Genomic DNA, 15,034 nt, shown 5'->3' on the forward strand with positions numbered 1-15,034 from the left:
CACAAATGAACACAGGCCCACTGATGCACATTAAACACTCACATATATGCCTACTGTCGAGGGCTGGAAGTGGATTATCTACCCAACCCGACGGAAAGGTAGCCCGACTGGTGCGCGGGGATTAACTTTGCGTGTGCAAGAATGTTCAAATTAATCTGAATTTAATTTTAGCCAGAAAGGGGGCCAGTCATGTTTCCTGCAGCCTGCCCGAGGTGGTGACGTGACGGCAGGTAATTTGGAATAAAAGTAAATGAGTCATATTAATGGACAATTAGGTTGCATGTGAACATTCTTAATTCCCTCTAGGCCAATTAAAGTGTTTGTGTGGAGCGACTTTAATTTGGAAAGAGAGCAAATTAGTTCCGTGAACTAGTCATTAGGCAGAATGTAACATAGTGCTAGTCAACCAGTTAGACTAGTTACAAGAGGAGTGTCCGAGTAAATTAGACTGAGTAGCTCCAATTAATATTTACAGAATAGTAAATTTCATTTTTTGGTCAGTTAACTGATGATTTTCTGGTTTCCAGTCAAGGCTGACACGCTGACAGATCACAGAGTGACTTGTAAGTCTATCCCCTGACAGCTATCTGAAAGCTAACCCTGCCTGTCTATCAGAGTGTGCAGGCTAACAGGTTAATGCATAATTGAACGCATGACTCATGCTTACTCAGCTGATATCGCGGCTGAGGATGAAGCCTTGACCTTGTCTGTAACGAAATTTGTGTCCACTGTGATTCAGCACTGGAATGGTTAGGCTTAATCAGAGCAGTGGCTTAATGATGAGGTGTTGTGAACATGGCCGCGGGCTGTACCAAACACTGTGAGCGGGCTTGGCGTGTGTGTCCGTGTGTGTCATCATTTGAGTGCCTCAGACTGTCACACACACACACATACACACACACATTTGAGTCAGGATCTAATTTTATTCAGCAAGGACATTTACAAGTACCACGAATTTGACCTTGTGAACCGGCGCTGGCAACACAGCATAGTACAGAGTAGCTAACGGCTGACGCATGGTAATTAGATGCATAATAATAAGAGTAGGGCATGACTTGGCCTTATTCAGCCACATTCCCACCAGAGATTACGCATTGACCTCATATGAAAAGACCTGAAAGGAAATATGTCAGCCTTTATTCTTCACTGCATCTTTTATATTGTCTGTGAAAGCCTCAGCTTTAAACTGCAAACTGGATTTTTTTTTTCTTTTCTAACCTGAGACAAGCTTTGGGGGTTTACTGCAGGTGAGAATAATGATTTAGTTACTCGTAACATGCTAAAACAGATATATTCAAATAAGTGTTCTCGTTATTTTTAAGTGCTTTCAAATTAAATCCACACTCCTACTTAACTGTTGTGTCCTGTGCCATGTTTTATAAGAAACTGGGCCTGCATCCATCAGTGTTCAGCACACAGGCTGCATCCAGCATGGAACTACTACATAATTGAGAGAGGGGCATTTACTCTGGCTTATTCAGCCCATTTCCAGGCACTCAGATTATGCCTCGCACTGGACTGGAAAATTGTGTCAGCGTGGATAGCCTTGCGGGAAGGCTTTCATAGTCTGAGGCATAATCTGCCGCCGGGAAGCCAAACTTTTTACATTTACCATCACATGGCGGGAAATGGAACACTCATGCATGGAGATTCCCAGACATGACTGATCTCTGACAGATTATTTTACAAAAAAAAAAGTGTTAGGTAATCTCTGATGCATTTGGAGTCATTTTACAGTAGGTTTTGACACCATCATGCGGCAACATAGATGGATGGGTGGATAGATGGATAAATGAGCGGGTAGAGAGAGGAATAAAGATGCTTGTGGACAAATTACTTTATAAATCAGTTTTTCTGTAACATAGCTGGGCTTCGGTTGATTTTCTAATATCTAATAAACCTCTTTAAAGATGCAGTATTTAAGAGTTGGTAGATGTAGAATTCATAATCAAAACAAATGGGGGGGGCTGCATATTGCCAGTGTTACCGCTAATTGCTGCTAACAGTAGCTGCTTTTAAGTGGTTAGCTCAGTTAGCCGAGCATTTAGTGATCTGCTTGAAGCACCGGGGTAGTGTTGACATTAAGACCGCTAGTGAGGGCTAGCATGCCAACTACAGTATACGTATCTGCAATGATAATTTGTGTTTTTAATGTTCCTAATGACATTCTTACATATTGCACATATTTAAGGGTATGTTTTGAAGGAACTTAACCTTTCCAAACTACACAACAAACATTGCAGCACAAAGCATGTATACTGAAGTACGTACCACATAGAACATGAAACTTGTCTAAACAGCAGCTGCTGGATGCTGGTGTCTATATCAATATCCCAGAAATGTAATGGAAAACTGTCAGAACTAGAGTTTCGGACTGGGATCTTTTACTCAAGCTGTCTGCGTATGATATATTATCTCTCCATTTACAGAAATGAGCAGGAGGATTCAGAGACCTTCATCCCACCTTGTATCCTCGGTGCGAAAAATCTCTGAATGCAGTTTTGTCTGTGTGCAGTCACAATGGAAGAAAGGCTGTGTGTTATACCCACAAAGGTAGAGACTGGGACAGTTTAAAGTCTGATATCTCAGCTAATGTTACAGGACAGAATCTGACACCATATCCAGCTAAGCTCAAAGATATCTCCATCAGAACAGATCTGATTCAGTAGCAGACAGACATAATATGCAGTCTTGACAAGGTGCTGCAAACCAAATAAAAAAAAAAAAAGAAAAACGATATGAAACAAGATAATATTTTGGATTATCCTGCTCAACGATCACTGCCCCAACCCTGGCAAGCATATAGCATCATGTAGTGTCAGGTAAGTACACACAAAGATATTATTTTAGGTATTCAAGTCACTTCCTGTTTAATACTGGTATGTCACCTTGCGATAATCTGTCAGCTATATCTGAGCTCATTGCTTTACCTCCATGAAAATAGCTCTAAGCCCTCAAATGGCCACATTACTGTGGATTAGCATTACTGCACAATATCAGCTTTAAACACCTGTTTCATAATGAGTTTTGAATATGAAGTTTCCAAGAAAAGAACGAGCTGTTCGAGGGAAAAGGGAATTCACTATGCTTGACACCAATAAATAATTAAGGACAAAAAAAATATGAAATTGTATTGTATCATCTAAATAAAGGAGGAGAAGGCAGAAACAGATTTCTGAAGTGACACTTCCAGGGCAGCCGGATTGGAGTCTGAGCTCATTTACTGCATTCCCTAATGGTTTTACATCACTGTATATTCTCAGCCGTTCTCCAGCGCTTTCATCCCTTTTATGAAATATTTGCTGCTTTGTCGTGATCCTGTTTTTTGTTTTGTTTTGCAAGGCAAATATTTTTTAATAATTACTGTCAAAATATTACACGTTCTCAGGAAATCAGAGGATGCCAGTTACAAACAGAACTGGAGGCTTTCATTTTCCTTTTCGGTTTATGGCTGGCAGAGGCTCCGGTTTGTGCTCAACTGGGTTGTGACTGACAGTTGAGGGAGGTATGCGGAGGAACGTTACTTTCTGGCTGACAGGATGATTTTGTAGAAGGAAATGGGGAAAGGTGACACAACGTAGATTTGTTTACAAGTAGAGATGGAGGAGGAGAGCGGCCCCCTCCTGTCTTGTCTCATCACAGCTCTTGCTTTCCAAAAAGAATATACATAACCAGGAAAGATGAACAGGGGAAACATCGCTCAAGCATAAGGCATAAATGTCCGGTTACAAAGGTGAGCTTTAGCTGCCTGCTGACAAAGGTCAAATGCAGGTCCTGTTATGAAACTGTCGCACAGTTGGCCAAGGTCATCCATGTCAGTACTGGTCACGGAATGATGTCAGCAGCCCCCACTAGCTACAGTGGTCCCAAAGAAAAGCGACGACACGGCAAAAACATGAGTACCTTTGCATGTGAGTGGGCAGTGGGAAACAAGACCGGATACTCTTTCATGATCCGTTGGGAGAGAGTTTCCAGCCATGTTTGCAGCATCCCAACCAGGTGAATCAAATATGATCTTTCCCTAGCCCTTATCCTAACCACAGCATACATTTAGAACATGAAGAAATGTACTTGGTAGAAGGTGACTGGGTTGATCGTGCAGAGACCACAGCATGGATTTCATCTTAACAATAACCAGAAGTGATACTATAGCTGCGAGTCGAGCTGCGATCATCAGCTGCACCACCTCCCACACGCCTGCATCCTGTCCTGCTCCAGTGGGAGAGAAAGGAGTGGGGCCAAAAGTTTTAGTGTGAGGCAGGGGAGGGTCAACCAGACACAACAAACCCTGAGCCATGAGCAGTTATCCTAATCCTCCCACTCTGGGAGGCTGAACATATCGCAATGTTTGCTCAAAGATGCTGTTCTTGGTACAAAAAGGTCAGAGGGTCAACTGTGTACGGAGAAAAAAAAAGCAGTGACACAGCCAGGTCAAGTACTCCCACATAAGACTGAGCACAGCACAGAGGAAAGTCCGGCCATTTACAATTATTTGGCCTTGTGCTACAATCCACTCCAAATCCGAAGTCAATATTTCCCAGTCGGTATTCCCACCATCAAATCTAAGTCCCAGTGAGTTTTCTCGGGAAAACATGAGCATCAGCAAAAAGCAGTTGTTTGCATTGCAAGTCTGTGAAATGAACAAGCGGCTTTTTATCAGATCAGGGCTATAAAGGAGGCAGGGGCAGGAGGGGGGTCGTGGATCTTGCCCAAGTTTCCAACCTGGGTGACCATTCCATTTCAGTGTTGGAGGTCAGTTGAAAGCAGCCTTTCTCTCCAAGCTGATGATCAAACCCGTTCTCCATCATTGGCGATTTTGCTCTCTGTAAGGTAGTCTCGAGGGCTAGCTTCTCTTCACTCATTGTGCTCTAACAGGCTAAAGATCAATTTGTTTGAGACAGACATCATTTCTATTAGGCTATACAATACTGTGCGGGACTGAGAAGTCTTTCCTTTGCTCTGACACAACATTTTCTTTTCTCCAGCTAACTGGAGAACTGGGTCTTACTTACTTTTCGACCTACGGTAAATCTCATGAAAGCTCAGATTGTGATATAGATGTAGACGTTCACAAAATTGATGTTTGGAACTTTTGCCGCAGGTTGGCCAAATTGATATTTGGCAGTAGGACTTTTACAAAGACTGTTAATCAGGAAATAAGAAATGTGCAAGTGTTGGCACATAAAGCAGTGGGAGCGACTCGCCACCACATATAGCATCCATAAATTCTTCACCAGAAAAATATGTTCCAATACCATTCGCTCCTTCCCAGCCTGAATTCTGAGTATTGACCAATGCCATGTACCATCTGATACCTGCAGGTTGAGCGCAGTAACAAATCATTTAGCTGCATACAAGCGTACAGGATGCTACTCGGAAGTTGGCTTCTGATAAATTAAATGATGTGGTATCAGGTCGGCGCATGGACTCTATGGACCCTATCCAGCATTTTGGGCAGCACTGGAATCATTTCTGATACTGGTTTCATAATCAAAATAATAAAAGGCAGGGAATAAAAGCCAGCGCAATCATGGCCCCCAGAAGGTGTCGAAATAAGTACATACAATAAAAGCTGTGACCAAAATGGTTTACTGAATCCTTATCATAGCACTAAACCACAGTACAGCTCATCAACGCTGACATCACCGTGGATGAACCGCACTGTGCCTTTAGTATGCAAGCCAGTGTTCATCCCCTGATGACACATGGGTGTGTGTGTGTGTTTGTGTCTATAAAATCACTACTCTTAATCTCCTAACTACCAGACAATAACAGATTTGTCTCTGATAAAATCCTGGTCTTTACACGTGTCTGTCTGTCTGCCAGACGAGTCCGTCTTCATATGTGTGATTGTGGGCTCCCGTGTGGGTATTCCTGATGCGTGCGTTGAGTGTGTATGTGTGCATGAGTGTGTGTTGTGATAGATTTAGCTTTGATAAAACCCCGGTCTTTAGGGGGATTATCAGTCCATCCCCAGACAGCTACATGCTGTGCATTTATGGAGGTAACTAGTCGACCTGTAATAGACAAGACAGACAACCGGCTAAAGCTCTGACTGGAAATTGTGTCCCTGTATCTATACCCGGGCGAGGACGAAGGACGAGCAGAAAACAATATCTTCAGGGGCGGTTAGACCTGCTGCGCAAACACACCACGCAAGCTCTCATCCAGTGAAATTTTGATTTGGCGCCTTACCTTTATGTGTTTTCCGACTGATTTGTCATGCTATTGTCTGTGGTTCAGTTTTGACTCCTCAAAGATCCCACAGGGCAAATGTGCAGTAGGCAGAGGAGTATAAGCACCCAACGTGGCACAAAGAAAAAGGCATTAACATTCAAACCAGGAGATAAATAACTAAATCTACATCACAAAAGGCAAGTCCCCACCTTCTCTTGGACATCTAAAACACCGCTTTTTTTTTCCAGTAGGATTTCAGTGTCCGCCAGCTACATCTCTTTGCATGATTTAGGTAATTCAAAGTAGGGCAAAATCCCTCAAAAGGTCAGATGGTAGCAGATGCGAGCTCAATGGTTTCCAGGTCAAAGCAGCAGAATAAATCTGTGCAGTTTTTTGTTTTTTTTATTTGCCAAAGAAAACCTTGTGCTGTGTCAAGAGCCGCAGCTCATTTAAATGTCACCTTTCAGTTACCGGTCTTATTGGCCGTAACGGATAAGGACACTCTGCGGGACTGGGTTTTTTTAGTCACAGTCAGAAAATAAAAACAACTTCCACACTCCATCGTGGTGAGAGAATTACTATAAACTGAAGAGAGACGGATAGAAACACGCTATAAAGCTGACTAGCTGTCTTACTCGTTTCATCTATCTACCTTGCTTTCCCCTCTTCCCTCTTCCTCTTTCCCTTCTTCCATCATTCACCCCCATGCATCGTTCCCTTGCTTCATCTCCCTGTGTTCCCTCTCTATCTCTCCCCTGCCCTCCTTCAAATGCTCTGCCTTGTGCGCAGTCATAAAGCAATAATTTATTCCTGTCCCCCAGTGCGGGTATGCATTAGCATGCCAGCAGAGCACGTTAACTTATCTCGCGGCTACAGGCAGCGAGTGGGAAAAACTAAGCTCTGATAGTTTGCAACAGGATGACCACAGAATGCCTGTAGCTGGGAGAATTAGGGCTGTCGTCACGATTAGTAATGGTGGGCCTAATATTTTACTGCGCTGTAATTTACTATACTGTATAGTGAGGTTTCCTGCATGACTCAATGATATGCGAAGAGGGAACATCAACCCAAATTTAGCTGGTAGTGAAACAACATTTTTTTTTAATGCAGCCACTTTAGAGTACATACTCATATTTATCTTTCTTTTTTTTTTTTTCCTTTTTTTTTTTTGTCGAGGCACATCGCACACAACGCATACAAAATCTGTTTGAACGGCTGCTCTGCTTTGAAGATCCAGCTCGAAATGTTTCTGTCCATCTGTCAGTGCTTGTATCAGAGCATCAAACATTACATCTCACCGTGCAAAAGTAGTATAAATTCAATACAGCGCCGCCGTGTAAACATACACAGGAGTGGGTCGACAGTGTTTCATCTGTAAGGATCAGCTGCTGCAAAAAAACAGATTGGACCTTAAAAAGGTGTTACTGATAACATTCAGCTGCTAAATGTTCCATTCCGTCTCCCCCACCTTCCGCTGCATTACAGCGCCGCTGTTGTTGGATTCGTCTGCCCTGCTCATGTGGTTGCCAGTTTGTCGCACTGGCTAAATATTCTAGCTTTCTAACATCGATGTTTAAGGTAAGATAAGATGTAGCTTTTTCAATTTCCCATAGGAGAAGTTAAATTTGGCACAAGAACAAACAGTGTGCAAACAATACAAAAAATATAATAAAATAAAATAAATATATACAGTACAATAGAACTGATATGTACAAATACACTAGATCGACTAGCTAACCTAAGCTTTAGCTGACCATTTTTACAGTTTTCCCACAAACTGGCGACAGCCAAGAATCTCGATACTAACGAAACACAGACATTACGTGATGCAAAACGCTGTTGTACTATTGACTGTTGTTGGATGATGGAATCAACTTTCAGAAGTCTTGCACAGAGATAAACAAAACAATAATTCTTGACCAAACAACATATTTAATGTGATTAACTCACAATAACAATAACATTAACGTTATAGTGATTCTGCACCTTTCCACGAGCTCTGTAGATGTATTATTTTTCAAAACGTGATTTGACCACATAAAATGTTATCTATATGACCTTTACAGGAACTGGTATTTATAGTAATCTTGTTGTTTAATGAACCAGATAATATATCTTGTGTATGGTTAAATGTATGGTCGTGATTTCTATGAGGGACCACATGCTGTATTGCCCCCAGGCTGCATGCGATGACTGGCAAAACAAAACCTGATGGCTTTCCTGAGGCTGACCACAGGATGTCTGAGAGAATTAGGCTTATGGTAGCGATTAGTTATTCTAGGCCTAATGTTGCATTCTGCCCTCATTACACTATGCAATATCATCAGACCGGCTCATGGACATGCCAAGGATAAGTTGAAAAGAACGAGAGCAGTACACTAAAATACGCCTGTAGGATCGGTGCCAATGTACTTCTTTGCTACGACGCAGCGCTGAGTGCTTTGAAATGCTCCTTACCAGTAACAGAATGAAGCACTTCATATGAGCGAAACAGCAAATACAGATGGATGAGAGATTATGGTGACACAGATTTGGTTGCATATGCTTGCGGAGAAAAGAGATGGTGTGAAGCCATTGCCCATTTTTAATGAGCATTCCAGCTTAGAGGGATATTGAGACTTCAGAGCTGGAAGATGCCTCAGATTGCTGCAGTGCTAATGTTGTCCCATGTAACTCAGTGGATTAGGTTTAGAAGCTCGGCTCCCACTGGGACGTCTACGCAAAAAAATGCATTCACTCCCGAGGCGTCCACCAACTGGCCGATGTTATGAAAACTGCACTGTACTTGATAATAGCGTTACAGATAAGCAATGTAATTAAGCTACACACAGCGGAGCATGCTGCATTGTAGCGGGAAACCATGCCCGCGCAATGCCTATTAAGAGCTCAGTGCTGGGCCTGTCACAACGATTAGTTATGCTAAACCTGATGTTTCTGTTTTACTCATAAGTTCATTAACTGGGTACTGGACTCAATCTGTGCACGAGTAATCCGAGGTATCACAGGTAAACAGAAAGGGCACGCACGATTATGTGCACAGCGCTGGAGCAAAAGGGGGGTGAAATTCAAGTGCTGCTCAAGCCGGAAATTAAAACGGTAAGGATCCTCGAGTGCCCAGCGGACGGTCAACATGACATACACTGCATACACATGAACAGCCCATCTCTCTCTCACTCTCTCTTGCATCCTCTATCCCTGCTTACTGTAGATGCATGACTCATCAACACCCCTACTCTCCCACTGACCTATATCTGTCCCACCTGTGTGTCACAGTGTGGACTGACCCACATTCCCGCTGATGCAGTCATTTAAAGGCTGTGTGACCGGAGCCTGCCCCACAAAAGCAGCAGGAGGTGGGTAAATGCCATTTTTTTTCTCCCGCTGAGTCTCAAAGCTCGGCCTCTAACAAGTGCAGGTAAACTTGTTTTGAAGCTGCCTTGGATTATTTTCCCTGTGTTTTGAGCTGATTAAGGGTAAATTATTGTGGTCGTCTTTTGTCATTTATTTTCTCCAACTCGGCCGATTAAAGTGACAATTTCCTGCCACGTTTAGCAAAGAGAGCATCTTTATCGGTAGGCCGAGCTTGCAATTTGTCCTTCGAATCCATTTCTCCTCTCGGGCTGATGCATTTTGTGGCAAATCGTTGACGCACACGATGACAAAACCGCCCTCGCTCCTCACCCGACTTGTCCCTTGCATATGCTTATGAGCCATTTCCGCGCGGACATGCCGGATTAACATCGGCGCACGCGGCCAAGAGCAACATCTCTGTGTGTCTGCCTCTCTCCGCAGCAGAGCGGGGCGCGTGGTGAAAATGTGATGCTGCAGGACCATGTGGGCTGCCATGCACAGAGGCCGGAGGCGGAGCTCTGGATGCTGTGAAGTACCACCGCTCGCTCCCATTGGCTCTCAATGACATCACTGATAAGGAGTGAGTCTCATTCTCTCTCTCTTTCTCCCTCCCTCTCTCTCTCATGTAGTAGTAAAAGAGCAGGTTAGGCGTGCTGCTTGCATCCCTCGTGACTTTTTTTTCCCCCCTCCGAGGTTTAATTGGCTCGTCTCAATTAACTGCTGCATTAAAAACGGACATAATACACACGTAGCCTCTTTATTTCAAAGCTCCCTCTCTCCTCTTCTGGCTCCTCAATGAATTACTTCGGGGAAAACATTTCTCAGGCTGAGGTCCACTAAACAAGCATTGCACCACCGCTGATCATATGGCAATTTGCCAAAACTGCAGCTCATCCGACGCTGACATCATCACCTAAAGAAGCAATGCTGCGCGAAATAACCGATTAAGAACAAAGTAGGCTGCGGTCCACGATAAAAGAAACTTTGCAGATGACACAGTGAAGTTGCATAAACAGTCAGGGAAATGACTGCGATCTTGTCGTTAATTAAAAGATTATGAGGTAGAGTTGTACCGAGCTTATTAAGAAATGCGCGGTGAACTGGCCGTTGGTCATGCAGCGCCAGAAACGCTGACAATTGTCCATGTCTACCAGGCACTTGAGGCACTTTCTCAGCCAAATGTGTCCCTAACAACAACCCAGAAAAAAATATTAGCCAAGTGCTTTTCTGCAAAACCAAATACATGCCTGATCAAGATTAATGTTTCTGTATGTTGCTAGTTTACATTCGTCTGGCTTTGATTTTACATTTCTTTCTCATGACAACGCTGTGCTTCAGTCTGCTTAGTGTAAGACACACACACACACACAAAAAAAAACACTTGTTAGGGTTAGGAAAACATCAGGGTTCGGCTTAAAATATTTATTTTGGTCACCACAAGAACAACTGGAAATGTCCCCAGGTCTGCTTGAGAAAATATCCACTTTTGTTGCCACAGAAACCTCCAGGAATCTCGCCACAGAGCCGAACTGAGGTCGGTCGTTTGGCACTCTCGGGGCTTGTAATAACGACACCACCGTCCCCTCCACCTCCTGAGGTGAAACTCGGCTAATAAGCATAAAATGTGAACGCGATGTGCCGCGTTTGGTACAAATGCCAGACATGGACGTATCTGTGGTTTTACATGTTAACCTTAACTGCCAATTTTTTTCTGAACCGGGCTGGTCTCTAATTGTGTTTTCAAGTGTATGCAAGTACAAAAAGTCAACCCTGAATGTCACAGCGTCACTGTTAGAAAAACAAAGAGACCAGTAGAGCCTATAGAGCCCAGTTTCTGTATCTAAAAGCATTTTAAAAGTCCCCAGTTGTCCTCCAAACTGCACATTTTCTGTGGAGACGTGACATAACAAGCTGGTGAGTGACACAACCAAATTACGGTCATCTCCAAACTACCGCAACTTAGAGGAAAAATCATTTGAGAATGCCTCAGGGTGATGATTCCTTTAAAAAGATGCGACTTGAAATAGATTTGCGCCAATTCATCCTGACTTTTCTTTGTACTTTTTTTGCCCCAGATAAGATGAGTGGACAATAAAGAGCCAGGCTCCTGTATAGAGGAAACACTGCCTGTACCAAAGTTCAACTGATATTGGGGGGAAAAACTGTGGTTAATGTGTGTTTCTGAGGGTTTTTGCCTCCCAGCCCAACAAACAAGAGGCTGGACAAGTTCCACATCCCCGTACAAAGTAATATCACCTACCCATGCAGAGGGCCGAGGAGGATCACAAAGGCAATATCCTGCAATCCCAGTGACTTTGGGCCTTGACGTTGTCTTGTGAAGAGGCACACTGCACATTTTCTATAATCCTCCAAGTGTCTCCATGAGTGTTAGATTTCCAGAGTGCCTAAAACGCAACCAGCCTGTCACCACCGCTGCTGCTGCTGCTGCTGCTGCTGCTGCTGCTGTAGTTTAAATCCTCCTCAGATGAGTCTTCACCTTCTCCAAAAGTAAAACTGCAGAGTCTCTTAATCCTCCTCCGCGTCCCAAAAGCCGCTTGATAGGTGACTCTGTACATCTTCGCCATGATATCCACATTTTTTGTTACTTCCTTAACCTCCCACAGGAGAAAAAATGCTTTGCTGGTTAATCTGGTGTTAAAATCCACCTAAGGACGGAGGCCACTGGAAATAAAAGAAAAAAAGTAGATTAAAGGCAGAGCAGTTAAAATGTTACGTCAGTACAATAAATGTGAGTTTTGCTTCGGTAAGATGAAAATAATTAAAAGAGGAAAAAGAAATATTCAACATGATAAATCAGATCTAAACTTCAGTTTGTCAATATGTTAGGCTGTGCAAAAGTTGTTGTGAGTTGAATTCATTGAAAAAGTTCAAACAAAAAAGGAAACAAAACGAAAATATTTCACAGAAGACAAAACTCACTTTGTTTTTATAAAATCCAATAATCTTCAATCTCAAAATTCTCTTCTGTGCTGTTTGCCCATAATAAAACAGTAAGGGAAGGGCCACTGTACAATGGAATGCAGCAAATTCAAACAAGTTGTTTGGCCACACCTTCACATGATGAATAAAGTTTTTAAAAATCGTGTAAACTACATTGTTATACACATATATTTTACACTTTATAAAAATCAAGGTGAGACTCTCTCATAAAACTCATACTAGTTACTATTTATGCAGAAATGATCCGGCGGGCTTTCTGTATTTGGAAAGAAAAGGCGAAATAAAAGCTTATTTAGCACTTTGAAGATTAATCAGTTGAGTTCAAAATATTTTTTCCATCAGGTGAAAATCATTTTAAGCGCTCAAAAAAGTTGCTTCCTTGTGGATTTGCGCTCCTTTCTGCTGGCTTTCTTTGTATGGACTGAGAACAAAGGAGCCTTTACTGTAACAAAGAAGCTGCAGCGACTTATACCTGTTGCTCTGTTTTCCAAGGAGCTACAACAAGTTTCTGGGCAGCTTTTCGAGACGAACCCACTTTACGTGCACCCCTGCGCCTCCAAACATTACTCCTCACTCGCGCAACAAGTTTAATTCTGTGTCACTGTTTTTGTTTCTCAGAGACTTTACACCTGATTGCATTGTTCTGAATTCCCACAGTGCACTGATAACTTCACCAGACCGCGAACGCCACTTTCATAAAACTGCTGCACGGGGAGGAAAAAAAAAAACTATTCAGAAACTAGTTATGAACTAATACTTGTCACTTTGTCTGTTTTCCTGCGTGCGTAAAAATGCTCCTTTCCTCCGCAAACTTCTGACAGGCAGTCGCTTTGTCTTGTGCGTCGCAACATCCCCAAGAGACAAAGATTCGGCTGCAGCGCAAACTCCATCTCACCTCCACTGCAGCTCACTGGCAATTCCATTCTAAGTAACACATGTTTGCGTATTATTGAGCGTTCTGAGGATGCGTGTCTGAGCATCCCCTCAAGTTCTCTCCTCAAAGCGCCCCGCATCAGACAAAGGAAAAGGGGACCGCTCCTCTCGCTCTCTCTCTCGCCCTCCCTCTCTCTCTCCCTCTCTCCGCTCTGCCTCTATGTCTCTCTGCCTCTCTCTCCTGCTTTGTGCTCAAGTTTGAGCGCTGACGCACCAAAACTACAGCAGCAACTTTTCACTGGCAATAAATTCGAAAAATCTTCCCCACCCCCTCGGGGTTGCGAGCGACGGCGGTGGACAACTCACCTGCTGATGGGTTTGTTTGTTTTTTTTGCTGTGTGCGCGTCGCCGTGCGTCGTGGAGAAAAGTTTGAGAGGGCACATCTAGCTTTGTGTTGTGGAGTCCCCCTTTGTCTACACGTGTGATAGATGGATGGGGCTCCTTTTGGCCGCGCCTAGTTCATTTCGCTCTCCAAAGAGTCCCGCCCTCTCAAAGTCAAACAACTATGCAACACAACAGTGTATGGACGGACTGTGCGTGTGCGCGGCTGCCAACAGGGCGCACGGTTCGGTGCTTAATTGTTTGCTTTAAGATTGGATTTATGGATTTATTGATTTATTTAAGCTCAGCAACTGCACTTGATCAGCTTTTTGGTTTTCTTAACTCATTTAAGGAATCGGTGAATGAATCTCTTGTGAAAAATCAGTAAATTTGATTAAATTATTTTAGTTAATTGATTATTTTAACATTTCACTCACTTGCGCCTCTTTGTTTGCCACCAGCCAGCATCTTGCAGGTTTCCCCCCTTTTGACAACTGTTCCTCTCTCTCTCTCTCTCTCTCTCTCTCTCTCCTCCCTCTCTCTCTCTCTCTCTCTCCTCCCTCTCTCTCTCTCTTTCTCTCTCTGTACCAAAAGTAACTCTCAGACACGTCCCACTGAACACCCCTCACTTCATCCTTTCTTTCTTTCTCTTGTGTTTTGTGCACATATTTGCAGAATGGACCGCCTGACAACAACTTTCCTGGAGACTATACCATTGTGTCTGGACAGCGGCAGCAGGGGGAACAAAGGAAGAGACAAAAGAAGGGAGGGGGGAAAAAGGTCTCATTGTTTTGTAATGCACAGAGTAGCAGTAAATATAAATAATGAGCTGCTGCAACAAGGGGGGAACCCACCTCAGCTGAAAAGCATCATTTGGAGTCAGTGCAGGCCTGTGAGATTCAGAGGGATTCATCAAATATTTTTATATGCAACAGGAATGTTTTTCACTATTTAATGACTTGTTCCCCTTTAATTACATTATATACAGCTGTTCAAATCCATATGGTGCAAATTTGGCACTTTCATAAACCCCACTTGCATTATCACTCTCTTTTAATTATCATCCCTGCTTTATTAATTACACTTACTCCTAATTGCATACACCTGCTGCTAATAACAAGCACAAACACTGATCACGTCCCTAAATCTGGTTAAATTGACGACAACAGGTAACAATCTTTAGGTTTCTGTGCACGATGAATCTGTCAGTTCTGTGCAGAGGTGGTCACACTGCTGTCACACGCATCAGTGGGTTTTAAGCGCCGTGCGTTACCTTTAAGCCAGATCACTT

General features: G+C 43.2%; 1 long non-coding RNA gene across 2 annotated transcripts in view; it reads right to left on the reverse strand.

Moving 5' to 3' along the window:
• Positions 1 to 13,846, reverse strand: part of LOC119005369 — a 111,504-nt gene extending 97,658 nt beyond the window's left edge. The window contains exons 1-2 of one of the 2 annotated variants that reach the window (XR_005070479.1): positions 13,729 to 13,846; positions 11,789 to 12,210 (exon numbers count right to left, since the gene is read on the reverse strand). This is a non-coding gene — a long non-coding RNA (uncharacterized LOC119005369). Of the gene's footprint in view, positions 1 to 11,788; positions 12,211 to 13,384; positions 13,634 to 13,728 lie in introns of those variants that run through there. The other variant, XR_005070480.1, reaches the window with a different exon arrangement.
• Positions 13,847 to 15,034: the final 1,188 nt, after the last annotated feature.

This window comes from Acanthopagrus latus, chromosome 17 (assembly GCF_904848185.1).
Source record: "Acanthopagrus latus isolate v.2019 chromosome 17, fAcaLat1.1, whole genome shotgun sequence".
NCBI classification, from domain to species: Eukaryota; Metazoa; Chordata; class Actinopteri; order Spariformes; family Sparidae; genus Acanthopagrus; species Acanthopagrus latus.